This window comes from Augochlora pura, chromosome 7, assembly GCF_028453695.1.
Source record: "Augochlora pura isolate Apur16 chromosome 7, APUR_v2.2.1, whole genome shotgun sequence".
Taxonomy (NCBI): Eukaryota; Metazoa; Arthropoda; class Insecta; order Hymenoptera; family Halictidae; genus Augochlora; species Augochlora pura.
This window is the reverse complement of record NC_135778.1, coordinates 15,212,140-15,224,208: the sequence shown is the minus strand read 5'-3', so window position 1 is coordinate 15,224,208 and position 12,069 is coordinate 15,212,140. Positions and strand designations below refer to the sequence as shown.

Below are 12,069 nucleotides of genomic sequence, written 5' to 3'. Positions count from 1 at the left end.
ACTTCGAAGTGTAAAGAATTTTTCGAACGTCGAAGGCCGTCATTAGAATTATTCTTCAGTTATTGACAATGATGAATAATTTAAAAACTATTTGCAGGTTAAGGTTCCGTGATTTATTGTCCGCTGATAGCCTGAAATCAAAGTTAATTCTTACTCTCAATAGCACGAGTATTTCAAATAATAAATAAGCTGTTTATTATTTATACTAAGTACACGATCGTTCTTGGTTAACCTTTCAATTAAAGGTTGCCACCCCCTACCCACCCACTCTTGTTACTCTTATATTCCTTTGTTTATTCATTAATGCCGACAGATGCCGACAAGTACAGTTTCGACACTTTGAACAGATTCCAATCTTCAGTTTCCCGCGGTTGTAGAACAATGTCTAACATTGTTAAGTCGAGTTTCTTAAGGAAAGAAAAGGCAGATAAAATAACTTACGAATCGGAGGTAAATTTGTCTCATCCTGTCTCGTTTCCCCGGGCAAATGGTTAAGCTTTGATACAATAGAAACCGAAGATCCCGAATTAACAAAACATGTCATGAACAGGTATATTTGCATTCGTCCATGGCTGGTTGAGTTTAAGGTCGTTCCGCGCCTATAAAAATGTTACATACACGTACGACCTCGTTTCCATTTATGGTTTGCATTATCTGCGAAGGTACGATTTAACCAGTCTTTCGTCGGAATCGAATGTACTGTGCGGATAATCGATAAACTTGTTCATATTAACTCTGATCAGCGTGACGCATGTACAGGGTGTACCAAAAGCTACTCGTAATAGGGAAATGAGGAGTCACTGAGTAGTACTGAGTGATAGTAACTTTTACCAATACATCTGTTCATCTAACTAAAAACTACGACATTGAAAATGCTGGAACGGTCGCATTTATCCTCGAGATGCGATCGTGGATAACACTCGCATGTCATAATAATTGTTAAAAACACAGGGGAAATTTGGATTCGCTATTGCTTGCACGCGAGTTGGCAATTTCGTACGATCAATCTACACGCGACAGGTCGGCGAGCACTGAACCAAGGAAAAAGATTCCGATGGATGGAGGTCGATGTGTTGTTAATTCTTATTCTTTGCATATGGAGTTTCACTGAACGTCCTTAACCCGGCCGCTTCACCGGAAGCAATTCTTTGCTACCAGCGACCAACAGCACACAGAACGACGAATTAACATCTTTTTACAATGGTACATTTGCGACTCCTGTTTTTCTTTCTAACCTTTTTTACCAGACGTAAACTTATGGTAGAAAATGTTGGCTGCACGGGACGTCAAATTTACTGTCCATCCTTTTTCCAATGATTGTCTTTTCCGGTTGCATCCTTCCCGCGAATTGCACCGTGATTTGGAATAACAAATTTAGCGAACAGTTTTCAATGCTTTAAAACGAGGTTTGTGATAATGTTGTACAAAATTACGATGAGCACTTTGGACTGAAATTAATCTTATTTTTCAGACATTTAAATTACGGTTGTCATCACGATGTCGCTAATTGTTACTGCGATGATAATTAATTCATTCTGTTCAGATTTAAGATCTACTCGATTATGTGGCTCGGTAAGAGAGCTCGGTAATCGTAGTCGTTTTTAAAAGAGGAAACGATGAGCACACATATCTTGACGTTAAAGTATATCATTATTGTACGATCGGGATCAGTTTAAAGAAATTCCATGGCAGGCGAATAGATTGTCTAAGACCGATGCTCAACAGTTTCGAGAATAAACTGCTACACATTGAAGATTTTTCGAGACGAACGCACGAATCAATCATTTTCATGTTTTAATGTTGTAGGCAACTGTTTTGTGACCGATGATCGAGTGGTTGTTGTTAATGTCCCACGCGACGCGGTTTCCCTTCGTATTCCGTTCATGTAAACGGTTGTTACAAAATTCCGTCATCACAAATGCAATTGATGTGTCTTCGAGACGCGCGTACTTAACTCAACGCAGAAGTTTGGACGTTATTTTTTTCTTTGTTTGACAAAGATAATCGATACGCTGTAGTCCTTATCGGCTTTCTTAAGAGAGGGGAAACTTTAAACTGCTTATCGATTGATCTTCCCGCGGTTTAAACTTATTACTACAATATTATCATAACATATTGAAATTTCGCGGTCATCAAAACCTGCGGGAAACATTGAACTGAAGGTTAAATATTATGGATAAAATTATCATAGAAGACATTAGAGAAAAATGTGGTTACCAAAATCTTCACAACACTCTGATAACCCTGTTATATATTTTTTCTGTTTTTTTTTTTTTTTTTAAAGAACGACTGCTCTTTTGCGTTTAGAATTAATATTGTCGATTAAATACGATTGACGAAAGTCGTTAAACTTTCTTACAAGTAACGAAGGAACGTCCTCAAAGTTCTGAAGAATCTGCACTTTTATAGATTCAAATATTTTGCAATACATTCTCTCTTATATAACTAGCAAACGTTCATTTCCGTGACGTCAGAGGTTGCAATAGTATGTCTGACATTTCCTTATAATCGAGAAGTCATTGAAGAAAGTACGAAATAAGCAGTTTCAATACATGGAAAGTGAATATTCAGATATTAATGTCACGCATACCGCTTCGAGTAAAAGAAATCTGAACAACTATAATATGTACAAAATAAATATATATATATATATATCTATAAAAATAGAATAACTACTCCGTTAATGTATGCAAATTTTATGCCAGGACATGAATAACCATCAAAGTCATAAAATTATATTGTCACGCGTGACTCGATCTCGGGCCAAACCAACTCACCGTTTTTTTTATTACACTCGATCAGCCTTCTCAAACTGTTTGCTTAAGAAAACCAATTCGATTTGGTCTTTTAAGCATAAACAAGAGCAGATCGATCCGTTGGCCCTATTTTACACGATCGCGTCGCGTAAAATTCTTGTTAGTTATTGTCCATCGTGCAGTGAGCTATTTTAACCACAGTACGTGCGAGAGAGATATTAATAGCTTTTTAAAAAATGTAATGTTTCTTTATTTCATTATATATTTAAAAAATAAATCAAAATTGAGATTTTATTGTCGACTTTGCAAATATTAAATGTTTGTTAGAAAGCGGATTTTTCAAAATTTTCCACCGTTAGACGTGAATAAAGCTCTATTCGTACTTGTATTATATTCATATTATACATCGCATAGATAATATTAAATTAAATAATAATAATAATAATAATATAATTAGTATATAATATAATAATTATAATATTATTAAATTAAATAATATTGTTCTTCTCTCTCTCTCTCTCTCTCTCCTTCTGTACTGCATACGTGGTAATAATTAAAAGTGTGAATAAATAAATGAAAAAAGTGGAGAAACGTTTTGAAAGGGAAGAAAAATAAACACGGTTTTTTGTTCACACGGTTCCCGTTCCCCCCAGCCTCACGGGTCGACTCGGTTCTGGTCGCCGAGCATCGGAGGAAAGCCAAGAAATCCACGACTCGGAACTGGCGGCAGCAAAGTGGCAGCAAGGAGCAAAGCAGTCTTTGGTGGTTGAGACCCGTGTGTTCTCGAGTGGCGCGGCTCTGTTTCAGTCGCGCGGAAGCAGCCGACCGTTGCACGTGCTTACGAATCGGCCGACAATCGCCATCATCCATGGGTTACCAGTACCTACGCTCGTATCTGGATACATTGAATTGACAACAAGAAAAAAAGGTAAGTCGCACCCGTTACCAACGTTTCCTAGCGTTCTACGATTAATCGACGTTTCTCGCCAAATCTGTCACTCCGTGTCGATTGCTATTATCGTCGTCGTCGTTTCCGTGCTCTGAAAATGATTCCAGGTTACAGATTATTTACTGGCCACCCATTTGAACGGTTAAAAAGCAAGCGGGCGCGTTCACGTCGAATCTATCGAAATGAAAATTGCGCGCGAGGCGAAAGTACACTCTGTAAATTCATTCGTTTCCGACGCTTTTAAAAAGCAGCATGCAGCACCAGGTTTACATTTGTCGCTCGCTACGTTTATAGCCGCAATCATTTCTGTGTTATATAGTCACTGAACTGCTTCGCATAACGCGCGCATTTCACCGCTGTCGGTCAACATCAGCATAAACAAGCAACGTCACATTTTCGTCAATGTTTTATTAGCCCGCAAGCTCGCGCGTCTCGTTGTTTAACATTAGACACGTCTGGTTTCTGATTTTTTTCCCTTACAATTCCTGATGCTGTAAAAATGTTTTTATTTTCTTACATTTTTATACGAACTTCTTCAACGACGCACATGTTATAATAAAAGTCGCAGAGTATATATAAATGAATTGAATTTTGTCATTGTTATAAAACGATGTCCTACATTAGACATGTCCAGGGGCTGGTAGTTCTAGTGTCAAGCGAAACTATCTAATATATTTGACATTTTATCGTGTCAACGTTGTTACATTCAAACACCATTCTGCAGCGACTGTCGCTAATTTTGGAGCAACTTACGACAGATTACGGATCCGCGGTGTCTTCTGAAAGTAAGATCGATTAGCCGTCAGGAACGGTGTCGGACTTCGAATAAAACAAGGCCTTTTAGTAACTGGATAGCGGATCTTTATAGAAAACAGGATGTTATCTATCTCGATTGTGAGAAACCGGAATTGAACAAAAATGTGTTTCTGCTTCTAATAATAGCTACGCCGGTTCGCCTTTCTTTCTTAATATTATAATGATTATATAACAATTAATATAAATAATATAATAAATTCTTATGTTAGACAGAAAATGTATAAAAAATTCCAAATATCCATAACGAGCCTGACACGATATTATAATTCTAAAATTATTCTTTGTACACCTGTTATCAAAATCTTAGTTCTGAAAACTATTAAATATTTTCTAAAAGAAAGTGAATCTCTTCGAGCTTCGTTCTCGATCAGTGACCCGTGCGAAATGTGTTAGCAAACCGCAGACAGCGATGCTCCCGAAATTGTTCGAACGTGTTTACACTTCGGTAATTCTCGCACGGCGCTCGACAGAAGCGGTCGAGCAGGACAGATCCGCGAAAGGATTTAAATATAAACTGTCTTCTATTCGGGACGAGCGCAGAAACAGCCGGCTAGTTTTTCTTAGCGTAATTTATACGCGTACACGCGTACCACGGAAAAAATGATCGCGAGGATGTTCGCGCGAGACGACATCGTCTCCAGGCGGTGTTGCGACGAGCGCGTGTCAATGTGCCTATGGGATACACGTGTAACAACGTGTTGATGTGCCGTATCTCATTGCAGATCCATCGTTTGGATCTACGTATTTCGACTGTTTTATCGGGCACCGGCTTTTGATTAGCGTGACAATTCTGATAGCGGTAGATAGGCTCGAATGACACTGATTAATTTGATCGTCCGTCGATGATATTCTTCCTGGAGGTCCTCCTTCGTCTGTTCCGAACCATTATTTGCGACACTGGGGATTTATTTCATCCCTTAGCTTCGCGTCAGAAGCGTCGCGTTCGCGTATCCTGCGGTTCACGTTCACTTTTATTATTATTATTATTTTTATTATTATTATTATTATTATTATTATTACTACTATAATATTATTATAATTATTATACTGTCATTTATGCATGTACAAATATACTTACATATACGTTTATATGCAGTAGTATGTTTGTAGAAATCAAAATTAAAACAATTATTCTGAACCACGTGTTTGTAGAAATTCTGAAAAAAGTCTAAAAACGTCAACGAAGTTGCGCTGCGAATGAAGAACGCGTAACTAAGCAAACGGAGTCGCAACAATGCTAAGGCTTATTTACAAATTCTAGAGGAATCTAGTAATTACACGAGCCATTGTATATATCTACATATACGTATCTGTTTCGTTGTCTTTGCTGTTTTATCTGTTTCCTTCAGTGTTTTTATCGCCATAGCTCGTTTTGCCAGAATCGCTTTACGTTGCGCAACGAAACTAATTTTGCTGCACTAATCATGATGTCGCGAGAAGCCCAACGCAGCGAGTCGAGATTTACGCGACGATTCGATTTCTTAATCTGTATAAAGAAGAACAAAAAGCTGCGATCGACGTGTATTAGAGCTCAATCGATCGGCCATCCATTGTAAAGCACGTTTTTCTTCGTTAATTTACATTACGTTCGATCGAATCCCGCCGCTTCTCTGCGACGGTCGATCGTCGTCCGGGTCAGGACCCGCTCATTGAAGCCGTAAATAGACCTTCCAATGCGTGTAATTCGGAAGCGAATCACTTATTAAACCACAATGACACAATCATCGAGGCAATAAATAGAGCTTGAGACGTGTGTGATTCGGAAGCGATCCATTTATCGAATCACGTTTGTGGAACACTTTATCGTCCGTCGCCGCGATTAGCAGGGATAAGTCTCTCGAGTTTCACGATCGCTTAAAAAGACGTTTCCCAATTCGATCGCCGCCGGTTTAACATTATCTTCCGGGAAACAACGTCGGAAGCAATTCTTTGCTATCAATGATCACTGACAAGTGGAACGACTTATTAACATCTTTTTATAATGGAACATCCGCGACGACTATTTTCCTTCCTAACCTTTTTCGCGGACGTAAACTTGTGGCAGGAAATATGTATTGGTTGCGAAAGGCGTCGAATTTACGCTCCATTTTATTTCCAATGATTGTCTTTTCTGGTTCCATCCTTCCTGTGTTTAAAAACGAGGTTCGTGATAATGCACGAAATTACGACGAGTACTTTGGACTGAAATTAATCTTATTTAAATTACGGTTCCCACCACGATGTTGCCAGTTGTTGCTGCGACGATAATTAATCCATTTTGTTGAAACGAAATTTTGTTTTTTTTGTAAGAAAAAAAAAGGAAACGGCGAACGCGGTGAATCAGGATCGATCAAGATAAACTGTAAAAATTAATGTAAATTATTATTGAATATCGATTGCTCGTTGGTTACGTGTCTCTAATGTACACGATTAATGTACACGTTCATTAACGGCGTTAACAGACACATCGATATTGTCTCTTTGTCCGTCATTCATGGCTGTCCTTTGTTTACATTCGATCTGTACACGTTGGCTGTAGTAATTATTGCCGTTCGCAGTTCAGTCGCTCTCGGTTGGAGCGGAAGGAACCGTCATCGGCGAGTCCGTGTGTTGCGCGCGCGCGCGGTGCAAATTATTATACTTTTCCATCGTTTCTTCGCAGCAGGTGAACGTACCATTGCATCGTAATCGTTTAGCGGCTGTTCGAGTGTCGGGAAAGTTTGAAACGCCTTTCGATTCTTCGATCAAAGCCCGCTGAAAAATTCCATACGGATAATGGCACTGCTCTACAAAATGGCTGTTCCTGTTCGGTTCGCTTCTATCATCGAATTAGTTTTAAATAGCGCTCTTTCTTTCTTATTTCCCATTAATGGACCATCGTAAATAATTGTAGAAATGATTTAAAACTGGTTAACGTATTAATTTCGTTATTTATTAATTTCTTTTCTTTTAATCTTGAAGGGAAAAGTTGTGTATATGCACGAGTTGTGTAACAGTGTAAATACATTCAAATTATGTTACGTTCTTGAAATACTTTATATTTTCTAAAACGTTCCAAACGGTGATAGTGAAAATTTACAGAAATATATATAGATATATAGATATATAGATATATTTCTCGCGTCAAGTGGTGTAAAATTCCAAAAAGCCCGAATGGGGATCGTGGCAGTTAATGGATCAACATGTTCTTCCTGCGAAGCTTTCGCAGCTAATTGCAAACGTTATATCTTGTCTGTCTGCAAATAATTGATTGTTGCCAAGCTCCTTTTATTTTAAATGACGGCACCGCGTTCGAAGCGAAGTCGACGAGCAGCACTCGAGCAGCACTCGAGCAATGTGGAGAAAACTCTTCCGACTCTGCTCGGCGATCTTTGTTCTCTTGGAAATCGTTGAAATCGTTTAATATAACACAATTAACATAATTGTAATACGTCGGTGGACAAATATTTGGAATCGATCGCGACGTGCATAAATTGTTGGAGTTCATTCATTTTCGTGGACTTTGGTCGGACAAATATTTGGAGGCGACCGCGACGCGTAAAAATTGTTGCAATACATTAATTTTCACGGACTTTAACCCGCGTGCACGTCGACGTTCGATGCCGCATTCCAAAGTGCAGTCTCCGATCTCCTTTGCAGATACATATATTGTTCCAATGTGCGAGCATACGCGGGCAGGATTCTGTATATAGGTGACATTGTTCGGCAAAAATTGCTTCGGAAACGTAATATTTTTGAACAACAGAGAAAGGAGAGGCCTTATCAGCGATAAGAAACATATGTGTGTTTAGCGTAACATTGTAAACGTACGAAACTGTCTGTTCAATGGTACTGCATACATGCATTGAGCCTCCATTTTGATCTTTATATTATCGCAGGCACAGTAAATACTACCATCCTGCATTCAAAACTCTATGCAAAGCAAAAACTGTACATCATGTTTTAAAAATTCTTTCCGCAAGGGGTGGTGGCTTAAATTTTCAAGTCTGTGCTAGTTTTGACGCTATATTACGGTAAAATTGACAGCTCCAATTTACCTAGAATTTGAACAGTTTCTGTTACAATTCTTTTTATAATTCTCAAATCGTATATATTTTCTTACAATTTTTTGCAAGCTTTCCAAATAATTCTTTTTATTCGATCTGAGTTAAAATATTGTTAGACACGTGACACCACCCCGTCACGTGGTGGCTCTCGATAATGTTTTCATTTAGACAGTGCACTACGTTTATCAACGCTGTCTGCAGTTCTATTTGACATCGCCGGAATGATCGCAGAAATTAAGATAACAATAATCCGCATCGTTGTTGTAAATTTTGAAGCGTAGCCATACTTCGCGTTGCCGTGAACGTAACGCGTACCCGCGGACGCGTGTCTCTTCTGCCAGCAGATAACAGCCACTCGGAGACAAAGCAATTAGTTCCGTCCGAGAAAACGCTAATAGCATAACGTTCTGCATTTTGTATACCGTTGGAGCGAAGTTCCAATCTTCCGTTCGGTTTGCCCGCGTCGAAAACACGCTCGCTGTAATTCCATTTTTTCGGTATTATTTACGGCCGCGTATAGCCGCGCGATTCAAAACTCTTCGATCGATGCTATGCTGACAAATATTACAAAATTCTCCACGATAAGGTAAAATTTGGCATTTCGGGCATCCCCCGAACGTGGATTGGACTCTTAGGAAACAAAATGTTCCACTTAAACTCCTTGGATGTTTATGCGTCTAAAATAGCATTTAAATTGTTACTGGTGCCTAAACGAAAATTTAGAAATATACATATTTTTATATTATAGATAATTTGTATATTATATTATAGAGATATATATAGTCAATATTAAAAACAGTAGAAGTTTTCATTTAAATGTCGCTAAAATTATAAAAGTTCAATTTGTGTCTATAATTATTCGCAGCGCTGTATTCTAGTTGCCTGAAACGCTTCACAAACTGTATACGTATATAAGTTCTTTCTACGTGTGCGTTTAGTATGTGACGGTGTTAGTGCCGAGGCGGCTCTCGATCGCAATCGTCGTGCCCGATTGGTCCGGCTTCTCGCTTGTCGAATAGAACCGCGCGCGATCACGTGATCAGGGCCCACGAACGATCGGTGTGGTGCAACATTTTCGTCGATTGTTCGACATTGATATTTGGCGATCGTCCACGACGAATGCAGACGGATTAGATCATTCGTTCGGCTCGAAAATAAAATTGTCAGGACGGCTGGCTGGCTTTTTTTTGCGCGCGCGAAGTAATTTCGGAGCTCACCCATCGGTCAATTGCGCTGGCTAATTATCCGAACGGAATTTTATATCTTATCAAATGAACTCGGTCAGGGAACCAAGGAGATGCGGATTTTATCGGTACTATTTTTTTGAATGTACATACAGCGATGGGATCGAATTGAGCGAAACTTTCTGAAAATCATTTCTTTATCTCGGTACTATTCCATTCGTTTTAGTGAGTGGTATGTCGATTACTGTGAATAATTATAGATTCGAAGTATACACGTGCTATTCGTTTCGACGAGTCCTATGTACAGCGATGAGAGTAATTATAGACTGTAACTTAAATTTACGGTTTTTGCGATATTTTTGGCATCCAATGCTTTTTTTCTTGTTCCGTTGAAATATCGCTGGAAGTCTGTAATTGTTTACAGCGGTGTGGCTGGCTGTATCTTAGCTGAGACACACTGTATAAAGCTTGATAGAATTTGAAAAAAGTATAAAAGTATTGCGTACTGTATTAATTACATTATACTGTATTATGCTATATTTACATTCAATTTATGTTTTGCACAATCGTGTCAAAAAATTAAAAAGAAACTAAATGCTTCTAAGTAAAATGAAGCGCTGCATTTCGTCAGTGTAATCTTCTATTAGCACCACACACGGAGAAACTCGGGGAAAATTGTTCTAAATGCTCGTAATTCGTGGTACAACAAACGCGCGTTCTTTCTACGCGAAGAAACCGACTGAATTAGCTAACGACAAACGATGTTCCAGTATTTTTAGAATTCGCAGGATTAAAACGGACGCGAGCGGAATGTTCTATCGGTCTGCCAGTGTCCTTATTTGGAATGATATTGCAGAAGCTCGAGGACAGATTACAAGGTTGATGATTGTTAAATCCATACGAACGGAGGGGGGAGTTACGCGAACGGGAGACGCGGATTTTCGTAAGAACGTGCTAACAAGATCGGAGACGGTTTTCGCGACACAGAATTCGCGTTCGTCCTGGATACTCTGGTTCAAACAAGATTCCGTCAGTCTTATTTATTTTCTTAATAAAGTTTTGTCAGCAATATGAGATACACAAAATTCTAGTACGAATATGAAATTTATATCATAAATTTCATATTTCGATTCGATTTGATAAGTCAACGCGATAGAAATAATTTATAACATTCGAACGGGATCTGTCATTATTTATTGCTTCTTTGAGAGATTTCCGCTGATTCGATACCGGTTCCTTTTGCGACGATACAGGTGATAACGACGCGTTCCATCGCGAATGGTGCACCATGGTCGAATCTCGTCCGGTCGCCCCCCCCCCCCCCGCCGTCTCTCATCGGAAGCGAAAAGTGGGGGGAAAGTGGGGGGGAACAACGCGATGTGTCTGAGCAAATATTGACAGACGATTCGGCGCTGAAGCGTTTGACATTTGAACAATCTTGGCCGGTGCATCGCGACACGCGGCAAAAACGTGCGCCCGTACTGCGCCACCTCGTGCAACTCGAACAACTTTGCTCGCTCGTTGATAAACGAGCCTAGAAGAGTTTCCCCCATGGTCTCTCCGCTTATCAAGGCTAGCCGAAGTGAGAGGAAGGAAAGTTCGCGATAGAACTACTGCGAGCCGAACGGAGCTTCCTGTAGGCGGTCGTATCGATCTACGCGCACGTGGCTTCCATTTTATTGTAACGGAGTTAGGGCAGAGACAGGAACCGAGGCCTGAATCCGACGATTTTTATAGAGCGTCGCGTACTTCGTTTCGGAATCGCGTTCGAGGGAACCTTTTGTTCCATCGAGGCTGAGCCGACATTATCGGATAGGGTTATTAAAGTATTTTCGAGTCTTATTGTTGCATTAAGCAACGTTCGTTATGCAACATCCGGTGTAGCGGGATAATATATTAAGAAGCTAGCTTGATTTCGATCGATTCGAATTTTTACAACGTCAAGTTCCTAGCAATTTATCCGTGTTAACGTTAACCCCTTGCCCTGCAATGTCGTCTCAGACTCGTTATCAGAATTTGGAACACGGTCTACTAAATATGGATGCTATAGAATTATTATATTACACTGTGCTTCTTGCAGTGTTCTTATTATATTATAACATGCATATGCTAGTATAAGATAGCGTAGAAAATTCTACCCCTTTGTTATTAATATTTAAACACCGAAGTAAAGATTGATTGAATCGAAGGGTGAGAAATCAAAAGGGTTAATAAAGAGAGCGTGAGTCCTTCGAGTCACTGATTTAATTGAAACTTCGCAACTTTGTTATTTTGTATTAATTTTCCGACCATGAAAACACATTGGATAAATTGTTTAGATAAAATTTCTTGATGAAATA

The 12,069-nt window shown here is 39.3% G+C and overlaps 1 protein-coding gene across 2 annotated transcripts in view; it reads left to right on the top strand.

Annotated features, from left to right (window-relative positions):
* Window positions 1-3,505: 3,505 nt before the first annotated feature.
* The window catches only part of LOC144472572 (proton-coupled amino acid transporter 2), a 41,130-nt gene continuing 32,566 nt past the window's right edge, over window positions 3,506-12,069 (top strand). The window contains exon 1 of one of the 2 annotated variants that reach the window (XM_078185784.1): window positions 3,506-3,684. The gene's annotated coding sequence lies outside the window, so the exon portion shown is untranslated. The remainder of the gene's footprint in view (window positions 3,685-12,069) is intronic. The other variant, XM_078185785.1, reaches the window with a different exon arrangement.